General features: G+C 40.8%; 3 pseudogenes across 3 annotated transcripts in view; all 3 read left to right on the top strand.

The window, feature by feature from the left end:
- The window catches only part of LOC310802306 (cytochrome P450 3A27-like), a 230,779-nt pseudogene that overhangs the window by 72,540 nt on the left and 136,109 nt on the right, over window positions 1-22,130 (top strand). The window lies entirely within an intron of this gene.
- LOC310801560 (cytochrome P450 3A27-like) overlaps window positions 1-22,130 on the top strand; it is a 75,333-nt pseudogene that overhangs the window by 27,287 nt on the left and 25,916 nt on the right. Inside the window, exons 10-14 of the transcript in view lie at window positions 7,801-7,928; window positions 8,051-8,126; window positions 8,358-8,518; window positions 11,642-11,861; window positions 12,065-12,227. The product of the transcript in view is annotated as a cytochrome P450 3A27-like (transcript). The remainder of the gene's footprint in view (window positions 1-7,800; window positions 7,929-8,050; window positions 8,127-8,357; window positions 8,519-11,641; window positions 11,862-12,064; window positions 12,228-22,130) is intronic.
- The window catches only part of LOC310801561 (cytochrome P450 3A27-like), a 29,747-nt pseudogene continuing 25,276 nt past the window's right edge, over window positions 17,660-22,130 (top strand). Inside the window, exon 1 of the transcript in view lies at window positions 17,660-17,673. The product of the transcript in view is annotated as a cytochrome P450 3A27-like (transcript). The remainder of the gene's footprint in view (window positions 17,674-22,130) is intronic.

Here is a 22,130-nt window from a genome sequence, read left to right as displayed (position 1 = left end):
TTATCTATACAAATGATAAGACAATTTTTCTCTTTCAGATATTTCAACACAGAGACAATTCTGGAAATCCACAACTATCCCAAACTTACTACCACAATAACTACCCTGCATACTACCACTATAACTACACTTGCCGTTTCAATTCTCTTTCATTAAAGTCATATTCAAAGGCAAACTGTGTGTCATGTTTGAAATGCTGTATTTTACAAGTTGCATAGCTGTAAACTATGTTGAGTGATGATGAGTTTAGGAAGAAAAGGTATGTAAAAAATGAATACTCCTGCACACACGATTGTTACCTCTGCTTATTTATTGTGTCGACGTTTCGGTTTATGACCTTTATCAAAACTTTTTTATCTGTGAGGTCTGTATTCCTAACACCACAAAAAGACAAAGTGGTGGTGTTTGTGTTTTTTACATTTACAAGTTGAGGAAGAAAAAACATGGCACATGTATGCACATGGGTTAGATTAGAAACAATCTGGGTAAACCTTAATTTGAAGAGGTATGCATGAGGTCTGTTATGTTTTTCTCTATATGCCATAATATTGATTTCAATGATCAACATATTTGTACCCTGAAAAGAACCCAAACTGAACAAGTTCCCCATTATAAGTACCTGGGCATTTACATAGATGATACACTTTTAAAATACATGTTGAAAAAGTGATCAAGAGTTTGTGAGTTAGACTTGTACTTGTTTTGTAAAGAAATGTCTTGCTTCACCTTTGATAATAGGAGGAAGATTGTCTTGGCAATGCTCCTCCCTGTCCGTGATTATGGTGACACAATTTAAAATCACACGACAGCCTCAATTCTTAAACCACTAGACCCGATTTATCACTCTGCTCTGCAGTTCATTTGTAGGCATGTTTTCTGTACCCACCATTGTCTTTTGTATCAGTCTGTGGGTTGGGATTCTTTGACGTTGAGAAGGGCTTATCATTGGATTTCATCTGTATATGAAGCAGTTCTTTTAAAACTCCCATTTTACCTCACATCATTGCTTTTATGGCGACTTAGTGGCGATCAAACTTGCAGCTTGTTACTATTTAATGTCCTTCAAGTGATTACAGAATTGAGAAGAACTTTTTAGCTGCTGTGCTCCTTAGATATGGAATGATCTTCAGGCTAGACTGAGGTTGGAGCACTTGGTCCCTTACACTTGTACCATCATCTGCTTTTTAGTGGACAATATATGCAATAAATACCTTTTTTACACAAACATCTTGAATCAGAATGGGTCAGCCCTAGCCTCTTACACAAACAGGGTCACAGTCAATGGGTACAAAACTGGAGCAAACGTGTGTATACCAAGATACTGTACCTCGACTCCTTTCCATTCCAAAAGAAATGTGTCCCTTTCCCTTCACTCAAATGTTGTGGATGACATGTACATAAAGCTACACACTGGTGCAGGTGTGATGTTATGAGAACTTTAGCATTTAGCATTTCCTGTGTCCAGGCGTTCTATTCACTTCTAATAGGACAAATGAAGGTACACTTGCCTCATAAGGCTCATTCTTGTTTCATTTGTCCTATTAGCTCCTACTGACCTCACTTTACACAGACACAGAGGAGGAGAGACTCAGACTCATTAGAAGTTTATTACTGGATCAGTTTACAAAACAAAACAAAACTGCATGGAGCGTACAGTACAGCAGCGCTTGGAGTACCAGACATGAACACACACCTCACATGCACACACACATCGGAGCTGTCACAGTGGTATACCTTGGATCACACACAGACACACACACACACACACACACACACACACACACACACACAACACACTCACTCTCTCTCAGGGCTGCATGCGGATAGCTCCATCCAGTTTGATGACCTCTCCATTGATCATGGGGTTCTCAGCCAGTGATGTCACCAGGTGGGCAAACTCTGCAGGGTCTCCCAGGCGTGAGGGGAAGAGCACTTGGCGGGCCAGGAATGAACGCACCTTCTCAGGTTAACCCGCCAGGAGAGGAGTGGAGAACAGAACCTAAGGAGAGGGAGAGAGAGGTTGTCTGATATGGAGAGGAAGGGGGGGGGGGGGAGTGTGTGAAAGAGTGCGTATGTATGTGTGTGTGTTTACTGACTGGGTGCGATGGTGACCACACAGATGTCCATGGGTGCCAGGTCTCGGGCGATGGGTAGAGTCATCCCAACAATACCCCCCTTAGAGGCTGAATACGCAGCCTGACCCACCTACAGAGAGAGAGAGTGAGAGTGAAGGAAGGGGCTGTTGAGACAGTGTTTGTGTGTGTGTGTGTGTGTGTGTGTGTGTGTGTGTGTGTGTGTGTGTGTGTGCGTGCGTGCATGGTGCAATGGAGGTCTTGGCGATCTGTTGGTTCTTGTGTGTGATTGGCTGACGGTACTGCAGCATGTTGACCTCTTCCTCACTGCAGGGTCTACTACAGTTGGAGCAGTCAGAGAGCACAGCCTGGGCCCCTGCAACCAAACATACACCCTGAAATATGGTTTGGACAAAGGATCCCAATGTCAAGATAATATTGCTGTAGGGAAGCTACTCTATGACACAATACCATGTGGAAATGTCAATGATTTTCTAAAGATGAGTGGATAGTGGATAGTGGATAGTGGATAGTGGATAGTGGATAGTGCCTGGTGGGGTCGCAGACTTCAGGCAGATTGTTGACCTAATACGAAACATTAGTACTTTATTTGGACATTATATGATACTTTTGAAGCCCTGAAATAGTGGGAGTATGTTTACAAATGTTTTTTTAAAAACCCATTGAATTAAAGAAAAAAAAAACCCATAATATTTGTTTGATTTCAAATCCAAGTGTAGAGCTAAAAGAACAGAAAATGCTTCCTCTTTCCAATACTTATGAAGAGCACTGTATTCATGTTAATCAGTTGCTTCATTACTGTAATATGTGATGTGTTTTGAACTAGTATTTTGAAATACTGTTTTTAGGAGCCAATGATATAAAACAAGTGCATACATGTAAAGAACATAACACATTTTTAGAGGAGTTCAAATATGTAAAATTCAGTATTACTCGAAAGAAAATATTTGCCCAAAAATATTTGCCCCATAGTCCTTCTTGAATCAATGGGTCTGCAAACTATTAAAACCCGATAGGGATCAAACAGGCAGCAACTATTAGCAGGATGTTAAGATAAAGGCCGACAATAACATCACTGAGTGTTGCCCTCTGCGCAGGGATCCCCTTTCAATCATTCACTAGCCATGGCTTCAACTTCACCTCTCACATACTCTTTCATGATCTGAAACACAGGTGTCATGATGGGATAAAATAATCACTTCAGCAGACGTGTCCGGGGTTACTCAGAAGAAGCGATTGAACCTGTAAAGATGGGTTACCTTCCGTACTTCTCCACCGAGACATGAACTCTCCTTGCCTTACTCATCACTCTGATCGTAGTGTAAGAAGTTTTAATAAAAAATATTATTTGTTAGTTAGTTAGTTGTGATAATACATACAAATGATAGTATTGATAATTACAGTTATCTAACAGTTTCAATGATACCTATGACTTGATCGTTTTGCTTTTGTTTCAAGTCAGATTGTTGATTTATATTTGTTCTGACCAGGTATGGATACTGGCCATATGGAATATTAAAAAAACTAGGCATTCCTGGTCCTAAACCCATCCCTTTCCTCGGGACGATAATGGGATATAAGAAGGTTTGTAGAGATTAAGCCCATAAACAACAACATTGTAGACTCATCCATGATGTGTGTTGTTGTGGTGAAAGCCATGGGAGCTGAATATGAATTGTTTTACCCAGAAAAATGGGCAATAAAGCTTTTGAACGAAAACGAAAAGAGAGGAGTGGGAGCCGGTCTGTAGTGGAAAAGGGCCATCATAGACTAAGCCATAATTCAGGTTTATGACAAGCATTTATGAACTGGCTATTTTTTTGTTTAGTTTTTTTGTTCCCAGGGTGGTTTCACCAATTTTGATTCCAGAAATATGGGAAACTGTGGGGGTGAGTCTGCTAAACTGATCCTGGTTATTGTTAACTATGATGGATATATATATCTCTCAGTGTCTACAGTATACACTCTTAAACCAGGCGGACACTGTGCGATTTTCACAAACACAGACGATCCAACCGACGAAATGGTCTCATACACCAAGACAAATGATCTGTCTTGATGCAAGTACACTGCCCAAGCAACAATTTCATGCTTCCACATTAATAATTTGAATCTGTTATTGAGCGATTTAAGTTTTAAGCTTTTAAGTATTCTGTAGTATGGTCCCAAACACAACTTGTGCGTTGCCAATGTTTGACAACATCCTGGATTCTCATTGGTTGAGGCTCCTATATTGCCTCTGAGCACGTCTCAAACTGCATGAATAAAGAGGAGCCACGACACGTCAGAATTCAAATCGGAAGTGATTGTGTCTTCCCTCCATGTCATTGAAAGGGCAAAAATGTAATTAAAAAAATAAAGAAAAAAAGGGTTCTAAAAGGATTCTTTGGTTGAATAACTCTTATGGGTTCCATTTGCAGTGCCCTGCGTAAGTAATGGGACAAGCATTTTTTCTTCTTTTGCATTATGCAAATGTCCAAATTAAGCACTCATGTTTAGTATTTGGTCCCCAATCCTTTGTATGCAAAAGTGCAAAAGTCTGTGACCCATTGACCCAACCAGACGCTGGGTATCTTCTCTGGTAATGCTCTGCCAGACCTATATTGTAGCGATTGTTGTTTGTTTTTTTAGGATGTTTTGTCCTCCTCTTCAGCAAATTAAATGCATGTTCTATAGGATTCTATAGGATTCACTTTTTGGCCCTGAATAATTTCCTAGTTGCTATGGCAGTATGTTTTGGGTCATTGTCCTGCTGTATGGTGAAATGCCGTCCAATGAGTTTGGAGCAATTAACTTGTACTTGGACTGACAAGATGTTTCTGAACACTTCCGAATTCATCCTCATCAAAGGAGACGTGAGCCAGTTCCAGTGGAAGCCATACATGCCCAAGGCATAACACCCCCTCCCCCATATTTCACAGATGATGTGGTATGCTGTGAATATTGGGCAGTTCCTTTTTTTCTCCACACTTTCTCCGGTACATGTTTTTCCTGAACTCTGCAGGCTCTTTTAGGTACTTTTTAGCAAACCGTAACCTGGCCAGCCTGTTTTTGTGGCTGAGTAGTGGTTTGCACCTTGCAGTGTAGACTCTGTAGTTCTGCTGGTGAAGTCTTCTGCGGATGGTAGTCTCTGACTCATTGACGCCTACCTCCTGGAGAGTGTTCCTAATCTATGGGGCAGTTGTTGTTTTTTTAGTTTTTTTTTTAATTATGGTGAGCATTCTAAGGTTATCCACTGGAAGTCTTCCTTGCCATTTGCGATTTCTTAGCTCACCAGTGCTTTCTTTCCTTTTAATGAAGTTCCAAACTGTTGATGTTGGTAGGTTTAAGGTTTTAATGTTTCATTTTTTTCTGATATTTCAGCATCATAATGGCTTCCCTGACTTTCAATAACATCTCTTTGGTCCTCATGTTGACAAGACACCAATAGCAGACTGCACAAATTATGTGACGGAACACACCTGACGAACACACCTGTCAAGCCAATTGTCCCATCACTTTTGTGTAGCCTGAAATAGGGGGATTATGCATAAAAGTGTTGTAATTTCTGAATGATAAACCAATATGTACACAAATAACATCAAATAAAAGATGAGAATCTCTACGTTCTCATTTCAACTCCAAAAAGAAGAAAAAATGCTTCACTGTCCCATTACTTTCGCACGGTACTGTATAACCTTCTGTGGAAAAGGGTTCTACATGGAACCCAAAAGGTTTCTTCAAAGGGAGAGTGGAAGAAGAACCCTTTTTGGTTCTAGGTAGCACTTTTTTTCTAAGAGTGCAGGATCTGTGATGGGTCTGTCTGTCTCTATCTACGGTATATTCGCTTGAATGCCACAGCCTATTTGAGTATTGTTGCTGACCATGTGCATCCCTTCATGGCCACAATTGACCCATCTTCTAATGGCTACTTCCAGTATGATAATGTCAGCATGATAATGTCACAAAGCAAAAGTTGTCTTAAACTGGTTTCATGAACATGACAATGAGTTCAGTGTTCTTCAGTGGCCTTCCCAGGATCTGAATCCAATAGAACACCTTTGGGATGTGGTAGAACGGGAGATTCACATCTTGAAAGTGAACCTGAAAAATCTGCAGGAATTGAGTGATGCAATCATGTCATCATGGACCAGAATCTCAAAGGAATGTTTCCAACATCTTGTGGAATCAATGCCACGAAGAATTGAGGCTATCTTTGTTTTTGCTGGTCTGTAGGATCTATGATGGCCGTCAGCCCATCCTGTGTATCATGGACACAGCCATGATCAAAACCATCCTCATCAAGGAATGCAACTCCCTTTTCACTAACAGGAGGGTAATACGCTAAATTGAAGTTGTTGTATGGGGAAAAAAACATAAGGGCTCCTTAAATAGATAATATCATTGTTATTATAGCATTATTAATAGTATGTTAATCTTGCAGTTTATAATTATTATTATTTTTCTAGAATATCTATCTCAACAGGCCTCTGTATGACGCCGTGTTTATCGCTGAGGATGATGCATGGAGACGGATCCGCAGTGTCCTGTCTCCCTCCTTCACCAGTGGGCGGATCAAAGAGGTACAGTCCCATCTCTCCTCTCCTTCTTTCATTCATTCCTTTATACAACACAAATAAATGAATGACTGACAACTCTGACGCGCGCGCGTGTGTGTGTGTGTGTGTGTGTGTGTGTGTGAGAGTGTGTGTGTGATTTGTACTATGTGTATAGTGTGTATTCATTGTTGTTTGTTGTTGTGTGAAGCAGCAACTTTAATTAATTAATCCAAGACAAATTTTCATCCGGGACAATAAAGTATATTTGATCTTATCTTCGATAAGTTCAGTGGTCAGATGACAGAGTATAGAATAATAGTTCATCTTTGGAGTCACTTATTTTTTGACTATATACATAATGTATCCTGTATGGATGTATATTCTCAGGCTATATAAACATTAAAATAATTCCTGTTTCAAACATGATATTAATATATGTTTTGCACATATTAATCCACGTATCAATCATGATATTTTTCCATGTATCCTTCCCAACTCAGATGCTCAGGATCATGAAGCAGCACTCTGGTAATTTGGTCAGCAATCTGAAGAAGACGGCTGATAACGATGAGCCCATTGAACTAAAGGAGTGAGTATTTATCTCCGAGACGATAAGGTGAATTTGTAATTTCAGTGAACTCCCCCTTTAATTTTGTGGTTGTGATTCTGGTGGTCAGAGATTGTGTGGTTGTGTTCCAGGTTCTTTGGACCATACAGTATGGATGTGGTCGTCAGTACTTCATTCAGTGTCGACATCGACTCCCTCCACAACCCCTCCGACCCCTTTGTGACCAACATCAAGAAAATGCTCAAGTTTGACATCTTCAGCCCACTGTTCCTCACAGTCGGTACAACTGCCCCCATATAGCTTTCAGTCATTTTGTGCTTAATAAATGAAGCTATCGATTTTATTGATTAGACTGACATAAACCACACTGCCAATGGTTTGCGCTCTACTCATTTGACAAACACATGGGCCCTGTCCAGAACCAACCTCTAGTTCCTAAATGCTGGACACTTGGAGATCTGAGTGGATTGGATACAGAAGTGTCTAGGGATAGAGCCTAGGAGTTGTTTCTGGACAGGGCTGTGCATTGAATAGGATTGGAGTCACGTATCATGGTATTTCCTGTTCCTGTTTGTAACCGTGGCATTTCCTGTCCGTCCAGCATTCTTCCCCTTCATGGGTCCTGTTATGGCAAACATGGAGGTATCCCTATTCCCTGCCTCGGTCACAGATTTCTTCTACGCTGTCTTTCAGAAGATCAAGTCCAATCGCGTGTCTAGCACCAGGAAGGTATGTAAATATAACTGATCAAATATACGATCTTCAGCCAGTATTGTGTAATACAATTGTAGAGATTTGGTAGCATCTGGTAGTTCTCATGTGATTTTGATCTGACGTAAGCCTGCTTCCAGAGTCGGGTAGATTTCCTGCAGCTGATGATAGACTCACAGAAAGACAGCAACTCAAAGGGAGAGGAGCAGAGTAAAGGTGCCTGCCTTAACACACACACACACACACACACACACACACACACACACACACACATACACACTGTATACTAGCATCTAACACACACACATACAGTACCTGCCTCAAACACCTATACCTACAAACACACCGTGGAAATACTCTACTTCGTCCCTTTCTCACACCTACCACCCCATTTCTCCCACTCTCCCTCTCCTCCCTCTCATTCTCCCCCTCTCTCCATCATCATAGGATTGAGTGACCATGAGATCTTGTCCCAGGCAATGATGTTCATCTTTGCTGGCTATGAGACCACCAGTAGCTCTCTGTCCTTCCTGGCCTACAATCTGGCAACCAACCCTCACATCATGACCAAGCTGCAGGAGGAGATAGACACTGTGTTTCCCAACAAGGTAACCCCTCTGCAGACTCCTATATAGTACTATTCATGTGGAACAGGAAATATGATAGTGACAGTGTTTTAGAGGGTACTGATGAGTGTGTAACCCCTGTGCACTGCAGACTCCTACAGATGGTTAGATAGGTGACAGTATTTTGCAGTGTGCTAATGTGTCTGTAGCATCCCTGTGCAGACCTCTGCCCAGTATTATTCATTTGAAACAGGAAGTAGATAGGTGTTGTTGGAATCTTCAGAATAGTTAAAAGGCCAGTACCTGAGGACCTGAGGGATCTACAGGGTATATACCTTAAAAGCATGTCTGACATGCAGTGGTGTGCATGACCATAGAGTGATTTCTAAACTAATACAAGTATCTTAAAATAAATTATAAAACTAACAGGTAATCAGTGCAGAGACTTGTGTGATATGTGCTCTCCATCTGACACGTGCTGCTGCATTTTGTATCATTTGCCAAGAGCTTTCTTTGGTCGACCAGACAGGAGAGTGTTACAGTAATCAAGGCTGCTAGTAATACAAGCATGCATTCGTCTCTCAGTGTCAGCCTGGGAGAGGAAAGGTTGCACCTTTACAGCTGTGTTCTGTAAAGGTCCATGTAATATTCAAGCTTTCTAAAAGCTTCCTAACGGTTGTAGTGACTATCTTTAATCGGTAGCGATCAGGGAACAAGATCCCTTATAATAAATCCCTTATGAATAAATATTTCATTTACGAACGCTGTTTTGGTTCGGAAAACACGCTTTTTAAAATGCAGTGTCCTACCTGACATTCGGTTTGCATATAAACATGTTGTTAGTGCCAGGGGTGTTCTAGGGGAGTAGACTGACCTTTCTCTGGTGGCTGCCTCTCCCAATCGTGTGCGCATGCAGAAACACAACAGCTAATGTCCAACACTGCAAGTTCATTTCGGGGGGATATATTATTATTAGGGAGGATGTTGTTGTTTGGACAACTTCAGACAGAATTTCTCCACGATGGCAGATTTCCGACAAACTTACTTACTCTTCTTTAAGTGATACAAATATGTTTTAGTCACATTCTTGATATGGGTTTCAAAATTAAGATCTGAGTCAATGGTGACACCTTGTTTTTTTGCCTGGTGCTTAGTGTTACTGTAAGTAGTGTCTTTAAGTGTGCAGACAGTTTCTCTCTTTCGGCTTTTGCTCGAATGACTAGTACCTCTGTCTTATCTTGGTTGAGCTGTATGAAGTTCTGTGACATCCATATTTCACCAGGAAATCAATCAAACTGAAATTGTTGGGTGATACAGAAATGTACAGCTGGGTGTCATCTTCGTAACTGCAGTAATTAATATTGTGCTTCCTGATGACACTGACGAGGAGTACAGGCCCTAAAATTCAACTTTGAGGAACCCCACAGGTGTGGTCACCAATGGGAAACAAAATGGCCAGTTAGGTTGGTCCTACACCAGTTAAGAACTGGACCAGAGAGGCCAACCCACTTCTCAAGTCTATCAATAAGGATATCATGGTCCACAGTATCAAAAGCTGCACTCAGGTCCAGCAGGACAAGGACAAAGAGCATTTTGGCATCAGCATTAATTAATTAATTCTAAGGTCATTAAGAACCTAGTTAATAACTTAACAACATAGTGCTATCTCAGTGCTATGATCGGCACAAAAGCCAGATTGGAACATGTCAAATGGGAATAAGGAGATTATTTAACAGTTTGAACACCTTTTTTTCAAGAATTATTATTTTTTTGCTTAAAAAGGGAAGGTTGGAGATTGGCCTAAAATCGCTATGGACTGAAGAGTCTAAGTTACTTTTCTTCAGGAGGGGTTTCACCATGGTAGTTTTAGGTGCAGATGAACAGACCCCCACTTTGCTGAGCATTTCTGTATGACCACTGCAAAAGAGTTCATAGTGCTTCCATGTGGTGGAAGGTGGGGTAAGTCATCAAACACATCTTCAGGTCTTGCCTGAGTGATCCTCCTCACCTAATATTGGTTCTCTTATCTCAGAAGTATGTTGCAAATTCCTCACATTTGTAGGTGGAGAGCAGATCACCAGGTGTCTTGTGGGCGGGATTTATAAGGCTGTCAATCGTTGAAAAGAGCACTGTTTGAGTTGTTATGATTCATTATCAATTTTGAGAAATGATCCCGTCTGTCTCGGCGTTTTTTTATTGCCTTATTAAAAGCAGAAAGATGCTCTCGAAGAATATCAAGGTGGACCTGCAGTTTTTGTCCGCTCAGACTTTCTGCAAATTCTTTTAAATTTGGCCACAGCCTTTTTCAGTTTGACTGGTGCTACAGAGTCGATAGTTGCCCTTAGTTTGGTGTTGAAGCTGGTTGCTAAATCATTATCACAGGAGGAAGCTGTTGATGGTGTACTATTCATATTCATATTCATCATGAAATTCTCATCTGCTCAGCGACATGGCTAGATAAATAATAGAGTGAAAATATATTTTTCCCCACTTCTAATAGACTGACATGCATTCATGTTTAGCCAGGTTTCAGATAAAAACATTACAGTGCAGCTTTCGCTCTGAGATAAGATCAATAAAGGTTTTGCCAGATAGGGACCTAATATTCAAAAGCACCATGGTAATGTTCTCTGGGCTGTTCGGTGCTGCCCGGCCACAGTTAATGGAATGGATACCAAGTTATTCACATTTGAACCACCTGACAGTTTTCTTGTAGTCTGTCGACTGTGATAGGAAATAATAGACTATAGCACATTCAGTATTCCAAGCAGTCAATCCACTAAAAGCAGCCCAGTTTAGTGGCATTTTGACTTCTGATTGATCCTTGTGTACATCTATCATTTACATTGTTCAGTGGAATCTAAATGTATTTTCTTCTAACTATCAAGATAACATTATTTAGCGATTTTTTTGTTTATTCATGTATAACAAAAAAGCAAGACACTATTACACATGTACATTGAAAGTAATGGCGTTCTGTATGCGGGTGTCATGAAATTAGGCTATGCAGATTAGAATAAGTATAGTACTGTGTTCATTTCCCCCCAAAAAAACACAAAAAACTAACAGCTCTTCAGATTTGCGACGAAAAAGAGTTAGTTCTGGGCTACGGCTACGTGAACGACCAATCACTAGTGCTCATGTGAGTGTAATATCCCTGTGCAGGCTCCTATCCAGTACGAGGCTCTGATGCAGATGGACTATCTAGACAGCGTGATCAACGAGTCTCTCAGGTTGTACCCCATCGACTTGAAAGAGTCGCCAAGAAATCTGTTGAGATCTGCGGCATCACCATCCCCAAGGGTATGGTCGTCATGATACCCATCTGGACCTTGCACCGTGACCCCGATGTGTGGGAAGACCCAGAGGAGTTCAAACCAGAGAGGTAATGGGCCACATCTTAACCACAACCACAATATCAATCACAACAGCAACGATAAGAGCAGTGTTCCACAAACAACCATAAAACAAACCTAAATGCGACGACCAAACACAAACAGGTTTCTTCAACCATGTATAACCATCATATTACTGTGATTTAATTGATATGTTCTTTAACCCCTCCTCCTCTGAACTCTCCGTGTGTAGGTTCAGTAAGGAGAACAAGGAGAGCATCGACCCATACACCTACATGCCGTTCGGGTTGGGCCCACGGAACTGTATCGGGATGCGATTCGCTCTGGTATTGATGAAACTGGCGATGGTGGAGATTCTACAGAGGTTCAACTTCACCGTCTGCAAAGAGACAGAGGTGAAACAAAATAATGATACAATGATTGTAAATATAATTTTGTACCTATGACTTTGTTGCGTTTCTATATGTAGCAGAGGTGATTTTGGAATCACACTCGGGTGATGAGGTAGCCCTGCCTGAGACATGTAAACTGAAGTGTCGCCCTCAGACCTTGAGGATGTCCTCTTGGCTTAATAGTAGCGTTTGTGTCTTCCACATGGGAGACCCGGGTTTGAACCCCCATACTACAATTCTGTACTTGCGTACTGCATGAGTATGTACTCCCCATTTAATTTCCCAGATTGCATTTTTCAGTACTAGGCGCCAATCATCCTCAGTATAGGCTACCTACTAAATGATGGAAGTGTGAGATTAAAAAAAAAGCTATTTGTATTTCTGCAAAACTCCCTCGAGACTTCATAATGTATGTCGACCCAAGAGAGGTTGTCCAGGAGTTTGAGTTTATTTGAATTTATAGTGCAATGCTACCCGAACGTAACAGTGACACTGTATTAGGTAACATTCATAGTGTAACGCTGACATCTGTTTTACTCGTTCCTTCATACTTTAACTGTGTGTCAACTCTCACCAGATCCCCATTGAGATGGACCTACAGAACACTCTGATGCCCATATGGCCCATCAAACTCAAGCTGCTGTTCCGCTGCCAGGAGTCCAACGACAACCAGCTCAAAGCAGACAGCCAGTGATGAGGACATGCCCTGCTGCAGGTCTCTCAGTTATTATGTTACACATAGATCTAGGATCAGCCTCAACACTGGCTACTTTCAAAAATGGGCTTAAAAAAAAAAAGGGCTTCGCTTTTGCCTTAAATTGAAACTAAATTGGCGCTAATAATTGCACTGTGACCCTAAAATGCACTGTGACTTTTATTCTTTTTTTATGTCTTTTATGCGTTTTTATTCAAAAAAAATGTTCATGCTGTTTCCTTTTTATCTATTTTACGTAAAGCACTTTGAATTGCCTCTGTGTATGAAATGTGCTATATAAATAAACTTGCCTTGCCTTGCCTTGCCTTGCCTCGCCTTGCCTCTGGGCTCTGCTGCTACTGTATGCTGCTCTCTTTGTATCTGTCTAATAGTGGAGGTCCAGGACTAGTTGTACAGAGACAGTTGTTGTCTGTCGTCTGCAGGGCAGGGATTTGCATGTGACTTGTGCATGTTTTGTACTCGTCTGGTAGTGGGTCTCTATCATCACGCTAAAAACGTGTGTATAATCACAAACTAAATCATAACATGAGAATGAACAACATGCCATCAAAACATGACAATAAATAGGTGTTAGATTAGATTCAACTTTATTGTCATTGTGCAGAGTACAAGTACAGAGACAACGAAATGCAGTTAGCGTCTAACCAGAAGTGCAAAAAAGCAGAAAAGTGCAATGTGAACAATATATACAGGTAGAGCAGTATAAGCAATATATGAGCAGTATAAGTAGTGCAGTATAAGCAGTATATGAGCAGTATAAGTAGTGCAGTATAAGCAATATATGTATTAACAGTAACATTATAAGCAGAATAAATATAGAATGCAGTATGAACAGTATAAGCAGTATATGAGCTGTATAAGTAGTGCAGTTACCAATGTATTGGGTCTATCTATGGGTATCGTAGTGCAGCAGTAGTCAAAATGTACCTGCATTTTATCGGTTGAAGTGCCATCTCATCTGTCATAAGATTTGACTTGTAAAACTGAAAAGTAGGATACAACTAATAGCCTAAATGTATAAACACAGACCACAACCAAAAAACAACATGGGAAAATCGTTTACGCATCCTCTGCAGCAGGAACAGTGCAGAGAAAAAGTATGTACAGTAAACCCCATAACTGAATACACTTCATACGCTTCAGCGCGACACAGAACGCCTATACTGCAACAAAGTAAAAAGATGAGACAGACACGTGTCTTCAATAACTTGCATGTTTAATCAAAATACAAGCATTCGGCACATCGTTAACTTGTAGGAAAGTTTAATCAGGTTTTATCAATTGTATTATTTTAAATGTGAAATAAATATCATCAGTGCAGAGGCTATAACACACTACAAAAGTCACATTAAATCACGGAAAGTAGGCTAGGCTAATTAACGGAACTATATGAATATACAGCCCGAGCCCAGTCCAGGGTTCTGAAAGCAACAAGTAACAAGTGTGCCCATCAACTGTCTAGATATTAGGCCTATACGTAACATTTAGTCCTCCACTTTATATCACAGGTAGTATAACGTTTAAAATGACTACAAAACAAAAGCAATATAGTCTACAGTGAACGGCGCATTGTCCATTTGTCATACATGTCCAAACAGACCTGCTCACTTGAATAGGAAAGTAGCGCGGCGGTTCGTTGCTTCAGCAAACCTCTCGATGACTTTACTGTTGAAATCCATCTGTCCCTGGATCAATGCATTTTCAATGGAAATCATGTCAAGGCCGTTCAGTCGCTGGTGTCTGTTCTGTTCTGACAGATGTATAATGTCTTTGAATCCAGCCGATGCCCACATAGTCTCCACCAAAAATCATACATGGGAAACAGAACAGCGCATGTTTCGAGGTGGTAGCGGTTAGCCATCTCTTTTTGTCAAACCATTCCTGTTGGCCCTAAACGTTTTATCTCCAACTTCTCTTCCAAAGGCAATGTACTAAACCGCATGGTCAACAAATAATCTACACGATTCATTGTGAAAACTTTAGCTAGCTAGCATTAGCGATAGACGTACAGTAGATGAACTGAATTGCTTTATGATTATTTCCTGTCATGTCAGACCACGTTAACGACATTAGCGTTTAATAGTTTTTCGCCACCTGTTGCTAGGCAGAATTCATACCCAATATAATTTGCGTGAGGTTTTTCCTGCTTACGCCAAACACGCTCACTTTGTTCCCCTCGCAACGATGGGGCAGAGTGCTCCGCTGCCCCACAGCAGAAAGACGGGACAGGGAGCGCAGTCCGCACACACTAGTAATTACTAGTAATTAGTAATTACTCCAAAAACAGCACTATACGGATTATGAGTCAAGTTTTATATATTTATACACACCAATTTCACCATTTAATCTATTTTGTATTAAATATAAAATACTTATTATTATTACTAATAAAAAATATGACTAATAATTGTTTCGTATTTGTAATGTACTTTATGAGACTTTATGTTTGTAATGTACTTTATAAAGAAAAAAACCCTGTATATCCCCAAATTTGATTCTATGCAATATGTTTTTTCAAATGTTGTATTTGTCTTGTAGGCTACTTTTGTGTAAGCCGTATATTGTGGGTAAAATGCACTATAAATTCAAATGAACTTAAACTTAAATGTGTATTGCAGTGGAATCCTAACTCGAGATCCGCGTGTAAATCGAATCAATTTCCCATTGACATGAATGCAAGATTTACGCGCGCGGATTTGGAGTTAGGATTCCACCCAAAATGCGTTGCCATTGGTATCATTATGACGTTGATATGTACACAGAATTGAGAATGTTCTGCAATAATACACAAAGTTCTTGAACTTTTAGTTCAGTGGCATAACGAGCTAAGACGCAACCTGAACCTGTGCAATCAGTATTACCAGAGTGAGATATAAAGAGATTATAACCGGAAGATTCGGCGCTTATACACAGCCTACTGACTGAGGTAGGCTAATGTAGGCCAGAGATGTAGTATAGTTGACATATAGTATAGTTTTATAACACTTGTATTTGTAAATACTTGAGACGGCATAGGCCGACTACCTTTACAGCATTTGGACAAGGGACGCGTAAAAATGTCACTGAGAGATATCTGTCACTAGGAGATGATATTCCCATTAAGTCGAATTCAGCGTTGGATATTTCTATATGCCTAAAAACTCACATCTTTAGAAAGGCCTTCCTTTAGGTCCTGTCCTCTTGTTGTTGTTAGTGTTTTGTTTGTGGTTTTGTTTGTGTGTCTATTGCACTCAACTGCACAGGCTTTGAAATTGTCGGCTACAAATGAAAAACACATTCCAAATCAAATATATTTTTTATTATTATTATGAGAGACCTAAATGCATGAATTGAATTAGGGCTATTTTAATTTTGCCGAGGTCTTCTGCTTATTAGCCTATAGGCTCCTACCTGTACCAGGCCGATTCCAGTTAATAAAATGTGCCCATTATATGGCCACTGATATTTGACCTGTTGGCCACAATTGCAGGCTATATTTCAAGGCGTGTCAACAAACATAGCCAGCCAACCCACACTGGAAGCTTTTGCTGACTCTAACATAGGCCTCTGACAGGACCAAGTCACTTCGAACCATTGCATCGAACGCTGATAAGAGTTGTTAGGCAGTGAATTACCATGATAGTCATTCCAAACCCATTATGACGCCAGCCGAACGCACATTATAGATAATAACATTTCTTTGCTGCCAATCGGTGTACTGGTATTTGTTGACTGATTCAGAAGGGCAAACTCAAAGATTGTTATCCCATTCTCATTTGGGGAATCTTTCTGACATTCCTGTTGCATTATAGTATGGGTGTGTGGAGATTATTTCAATCATTTTTGTTTGTGTTCTATCTACTGTAGGTGCATAAAAACAATGGAGGTGAAAATATATATGAGTATTGAGGATATCAGGAAGGAGCATGAGAGGATTAAGACAGAGAAGGCAGAGTTTGAGAAAAAGATAGAGGAATATGAGAAACAAAAGAGAAGGGACCAAAAAGTTAGGCAGAGGGAGGAGGAGATCCTGGTCAGAAAGGCAGAAAGACTGCAGGAGGACAGGAATGAGTTCAATAGGGAGAGGGAGGAGATGATAAGTGGGATCAAGATCCTCATGATGGAGAATGAGAAAGAGAAGGAGTCCTCAAAGGAGATACTTAGAAAGGCTGAGAAGGCAGAGGCAGAGTTAAATATGATGAGGAAGGAGAGCGTGAAAATCCAAAGAGACGGGCAGAAGGTGGAGCAAGAAATGCTCAGGATGTGGAAGGAGAAGGAGACATTTCTCAAGGCCAAGAAACAGATGGAGAAAGAGATGGAGAAAAATATGGTGGCAGTCAAGAGGAGAGAGGCCCTGGTGATGGAGGCCGAAGAAAGACTTAAACTGAGCAAGGAAAAAGAGAAGGAAGAGCAGGAGAAGGAGACCTCAAAGGAGATGCTTAGAAAGACAGAGAAGGTCGGAGCAGAGTTGCAAATGATAAAGAAGGAGTGGATGAAAATCAAAAGAGACGGGCAGAAGGTGGAGCAAGAAATGCTCGGGATGTGGAAGGAGAAGGAGACATTTCTCAAGGCCAAGAAACAGATGGAAAAAGAAATGGAGGCAGTCAAGAGGAGAGAGGCCCTGGTGATGGAGGCCGAAGAAAGACTTAAACTGAGCCAGGAAAAGGAGAAGCTAGAGCAGGAAAAGGAGACCTCAATGGAGATGCTTAGAAAGACAGAGAAGGTCAGAGCAGAGTTGAAAATGATAAAGAAGGAGTGGATGAAAATCAAAAGAGACGGGCAGGATGTGGAGCGAGAAATGCTCAAGATGTGGAAGGAGAAGGAGACATTTAAAAAGGATAAGAAACAGATGGAGAAAGAGATAGAGGCCATCAAGAGGAGAGAGGCCCTGGTGATGGTGGCTGAAGAAAGAGCGAAACAGAGTCTGGAAAAAGAGAAGCTAGAACAGGAGAGGGAGACATTGAAGAAGGTGAGCATGGTGACGATTAGAGAGATGGTAGAGAACCTATAGACTAAGTAGATGAAGGTGATTGTTGCTAGTTTTACTATAGCATTTAGTCCATGACCTTCAACTCTCAGTTGAATTTGTCCAATTCTTGTCTCACCTTGCACTCCCCTCTGATGTTACTTTTTTAATTTCAGATGAACGATGGCTCCAGATATGCCCCAACCCTCATGTTCTCGTTGAGAGCGACTCCTCTGATGGCTCAGCTGGTACACAATCAGGCAAACCAGGGGACGAGCCTTTCTGTCAAAAGCCTTGTTGATGTGGCCCTGGCTGAGAGCGTGTGGGGGTGCAGAGATAAGACAGGGGACTGCACATGCCGACACTGTTAGCCTGGAAACCTCAACGCAATTGGCTGCTATTTAGGGATACATAGCAAATCAATTTATATAGTTGTCTTAAGTTCAATAAATTAAGTTGAACATTAAATTAAATTGACTTCCTTTCTCTACCACTGTGACTGCTTGTGGCATTTATTATTATAGAAAGTCTTACTTGTGATGACCGTGTTGTATGTAGCTGAAGATGAATGTAGCTATTTTTTTAAGTCGCTCTGGATAAGAGCTTCTGCTAAATTACTCAAACGTAGGCCTAAAGTACATCCGTAAAATAATGTATCCATTTCCTGTTAACCATCTCTAAACCCTAGATGGCAGTATTTACTCTTACACCAGAAACGTGACCAGTTTCACGTGTGGATGCAGAAGAAATAGCCTCCCAATCTGTTTCTGCAAGGAACTTCTAATTTATGGATTCTGTACATTGTTTTATGTTGAGAGTCTTGTCAAGTCTGAATATCTTAGAATTGGGGTTTGTCCTCTACCTCCAAATATAAACGAGGACAATCCCTTTGTTTTTCATACAGGTACCACTATTGTATGTATTTCTATAATCTATGTTTCTATTACTTTACCATACTATGAAACTAATTGAATATGTTTTTAAGCGTCCAAAAAGCATTGATACCATTTCCAAGCACTCCAAGAATCATTTTGCGTTGCTGCTGCAGCAGCCGCGCAATGTCAACACTTTAGACACGCACTGGTGTAGCATGTAACATTAAAATCCATCAACTTCATATCACACCATTGATGATTGGTGAACTTGTTGGATCAGTTAAGGCCTGTGCCAGAAATCAGTAGACACACCAATCACACAATGGGACTATAACAGGCACATACAGTGCATTCTGAAAGTATTCAGACCCCTTCACTTTTTCCGTATTATGTTATGTTACAGCCTTATTCAAAAATAGATGAAATTATTTTTTTCCCTCATTAATCTACACACAATACGCAATAAGGTGCTTCAACAAAAAACGTAAAGGGTCTGAATACGTATGTAAAGGTGATATTTCAGTTTTTTATTTTCAATAAATTAGCAACAATTTCTAAAAACCTGTTTTTGCTTTGTCATTATGGGGTATTGTGTGTAGATTGATGAGGAAAAAGGCTGTAACATCACAAAATGTGGAAAAAGTGAAGGGGTATGAATACTTTCCGAGAGCACTGTATTTACATCTTGATTCACATAATCACACCTCGTACACACTTGCAAGTGATAGCAACGCCTATCACCTGTCCCAATAAAGGGATGCTACAAGCGCGCCATTTCATCCTTTCCACTCTTCACTCTCTGACTGTCTGAAGTGTACTGTAGTTGTGTTGTTGTAGCTGGGTACACCTCAGCCTATGATTCTCATGGGGCGTTAGTTTGAAAAGTGTACTGTAGTTGTGTTGTTGTAGCTGGCTACACCTCAGCCTATGATTCTCACGGGGCGTTAGGTTGAAAAGTGTACTGTAGTTGTGTTGTTGTAGCTGGCTACACCTCAGCCCATGATTCTCATGGGGCATTAGGTTGAAAAGTGTACTGTAGTTGTCTTGTTGTAGCTGGCTACACCTCAGCCTATGATTCTCACGGGGCGTTAGATTGTCTCTGATAGAATCTTACGGTTCAGCTCAACGACGATTTTCACCTTCTGAGCACCTGTTAACTCTCTGAGCTAGCAGGCTAACCTGTGAGCTCTCAATTCTTTGTTATTGTTGAACCCTAGCTCGACGATAATTCCTCAGGTTATTATTAGAACTTGCAAGGTCACATGTGTAGGCTACAGCTAGCACTTGGGACGGACGGCTAACTAAGTTACTTGTTGTTTCCGGACAGCTGAGAACCTTGGCTAGCTTTGACAAGGTAATATTGAGAAATATTAGCACCCTGTTTGCAGGAGGGTTGGTCAGCTTGTGTTTGTAGCCCTAGGACTACTGAGCACTTTCTAGTAATTAATAATTTACTAGCTAGTTACCTCGTATAATGATCTGGAACATACCAGTTCTCTCTGGTGTGGGACCACCATATCTAACTATGCGGGTACCAGTTCCCTGTGGTAGCACGTGGGTGTAGCAATGCTGAGGTGTGCTGATATTGTACCTGTTTGTTGCATAGTGCGCTGTATCTAAACTAACCCCACAACTAAGTCAACTAATAAACATGGGCTACGCATATCTTAAACATGCCTGTGTGTGTGTGTGTGTGTGTGTGTGTGTGTGTGTGTGCGTGCGTGCGTGCGTGCGTGCGTGCGTGCGTGCGTGCGTGCGTGCGTGCGTGCGTGTGTGCTTGCGTACATGTGTTTTTTCGGGGATGCAGAGAAAGTCTTCCAGCTGTTCCAATGAGTACATCCATCCATCCATCCATCCATACATAGACCTATGCATTTAATTCTGGTTTGTTTATAACTAAGAGGAAGACACATTTATCATCTGTTAGAAATTATTTTTATAAAAACAGTTTATTATTGCTATAATAAAAATACATTACTGCAGTGTGCTAAATTTACTAATGTGATGGCCTGTTGACAAATGAGCGATGGATCAAGCATTAGTCCCATAGTACGTTGAATTAATACATGGAGAGGTTAAGCCAGGTCATCAAGAAAGATGTTGCAACACACGCTTACACAAAGAGCTATAGTGGAATAGTACCAGGCTAGGGAGGATAGGCTAGGGAGGACATACCAGAGTAGGTGTCTTATCTCTTACAGAGTGCTGACTCCGCAGCTGGGATGAATGGTGTGATCAGCCCGTGAACAACAAGGGATGCCAAGTCTAAACCATGGTTCCTCCCCAACCAAATAGCCAATCACAATCATTTTGTATACTGTAAATACTTTGTTTGACTGTTTGAATGCATCCAATTTTGGAGGGTTGGTTACAGATTAACAGCTTGCTGACTGTGATTTTCATCGCCAAAAGTGGTCCTTGTACAAGCCTAGAATTCTGACATGTAAATAAATAGCTAAAAGTAAGAAGTAGTTTGTCTTCTCTTCAAATAAAGAACACGTTTTCTCACACATCAAAAACCACTAGTTATCATCAAAAAGGATGGTCACAGTTTGCTAAAAAAGAGTACCTAAAAAGCCTGCAGAGGTCTCGTAAAAGGTATTGTGGACAGATAAGATGAATATTATCATGGACTAGAGTGACAAAAGTTTGGAGAAAAAAGGATCTGCCCAAGATTTACAGCATACCACCTCATCTGTGAAACATGGTGCAGGGGGTGTTAGGTGTGGGCATGTATAGTTGCCATTAGAACTTGCTAACTTGTCTTAATTGATGATTGTACCTGCTGACGGCAGCAGCAGAATGTATTCTGAAGTGCACAGAAACATCTTGTCTGCTTGAGTGCAAGCAAATGCCTCCAAATGCATTGGATGGAGCCACACCATACAATAAAACAATGACCCAAAACACTGCCATAGCAACTAGTGGAAAGATCTTGATTGGCCAAGTCAACCTTCAGATTAAAATTCAATTGAACATGCATTACATTTCCCTAATGATAAGAATTTAGGCAAAAAGACCTCAAAACAAACAACAACTAAAGATGGCTGCAGTACAGGCCTAGCAGAGCATCACCAAAGAAGATGCCCAGCGTCTGGTGGGGTTAGTGGTTTGCAGACTTCAGGCAGTTATTGTCCACTAAATACTAGTGGATTGTCCACTAAATACTAAACATGACTGCTTCATTTGGACATTTGATAAGTCTGTCCCATTACTTTTGGGTACACTGAAATAGGGGGATTATGCATAAAAAGTGATCCAAACGTTTGATAAATCCGAACGTTTGATAAAGTTCTTCATAACGAACATCAGGGAGATGTGACCAGAGAGGTGGTGAGTGGATCCTGGCTATAAGGGCACACTCTTGCCAA

Source organism: Argentina silus (assembly GCF_951799395.1).
Source record: "Argentina silus genome assembly, chromosome: 3".
Lineage (NCBI taxonomy): Eukaryota > Metazoa > Chordata > Actinopteri > Argentiniformes > Argentinidae > Argentina > Argentina silus.
The sequence above is the reverse complement of the archived record's forward strand: the minus strand, read 5'-3'. Positions and strand labels throughout refer to the sequence as shown.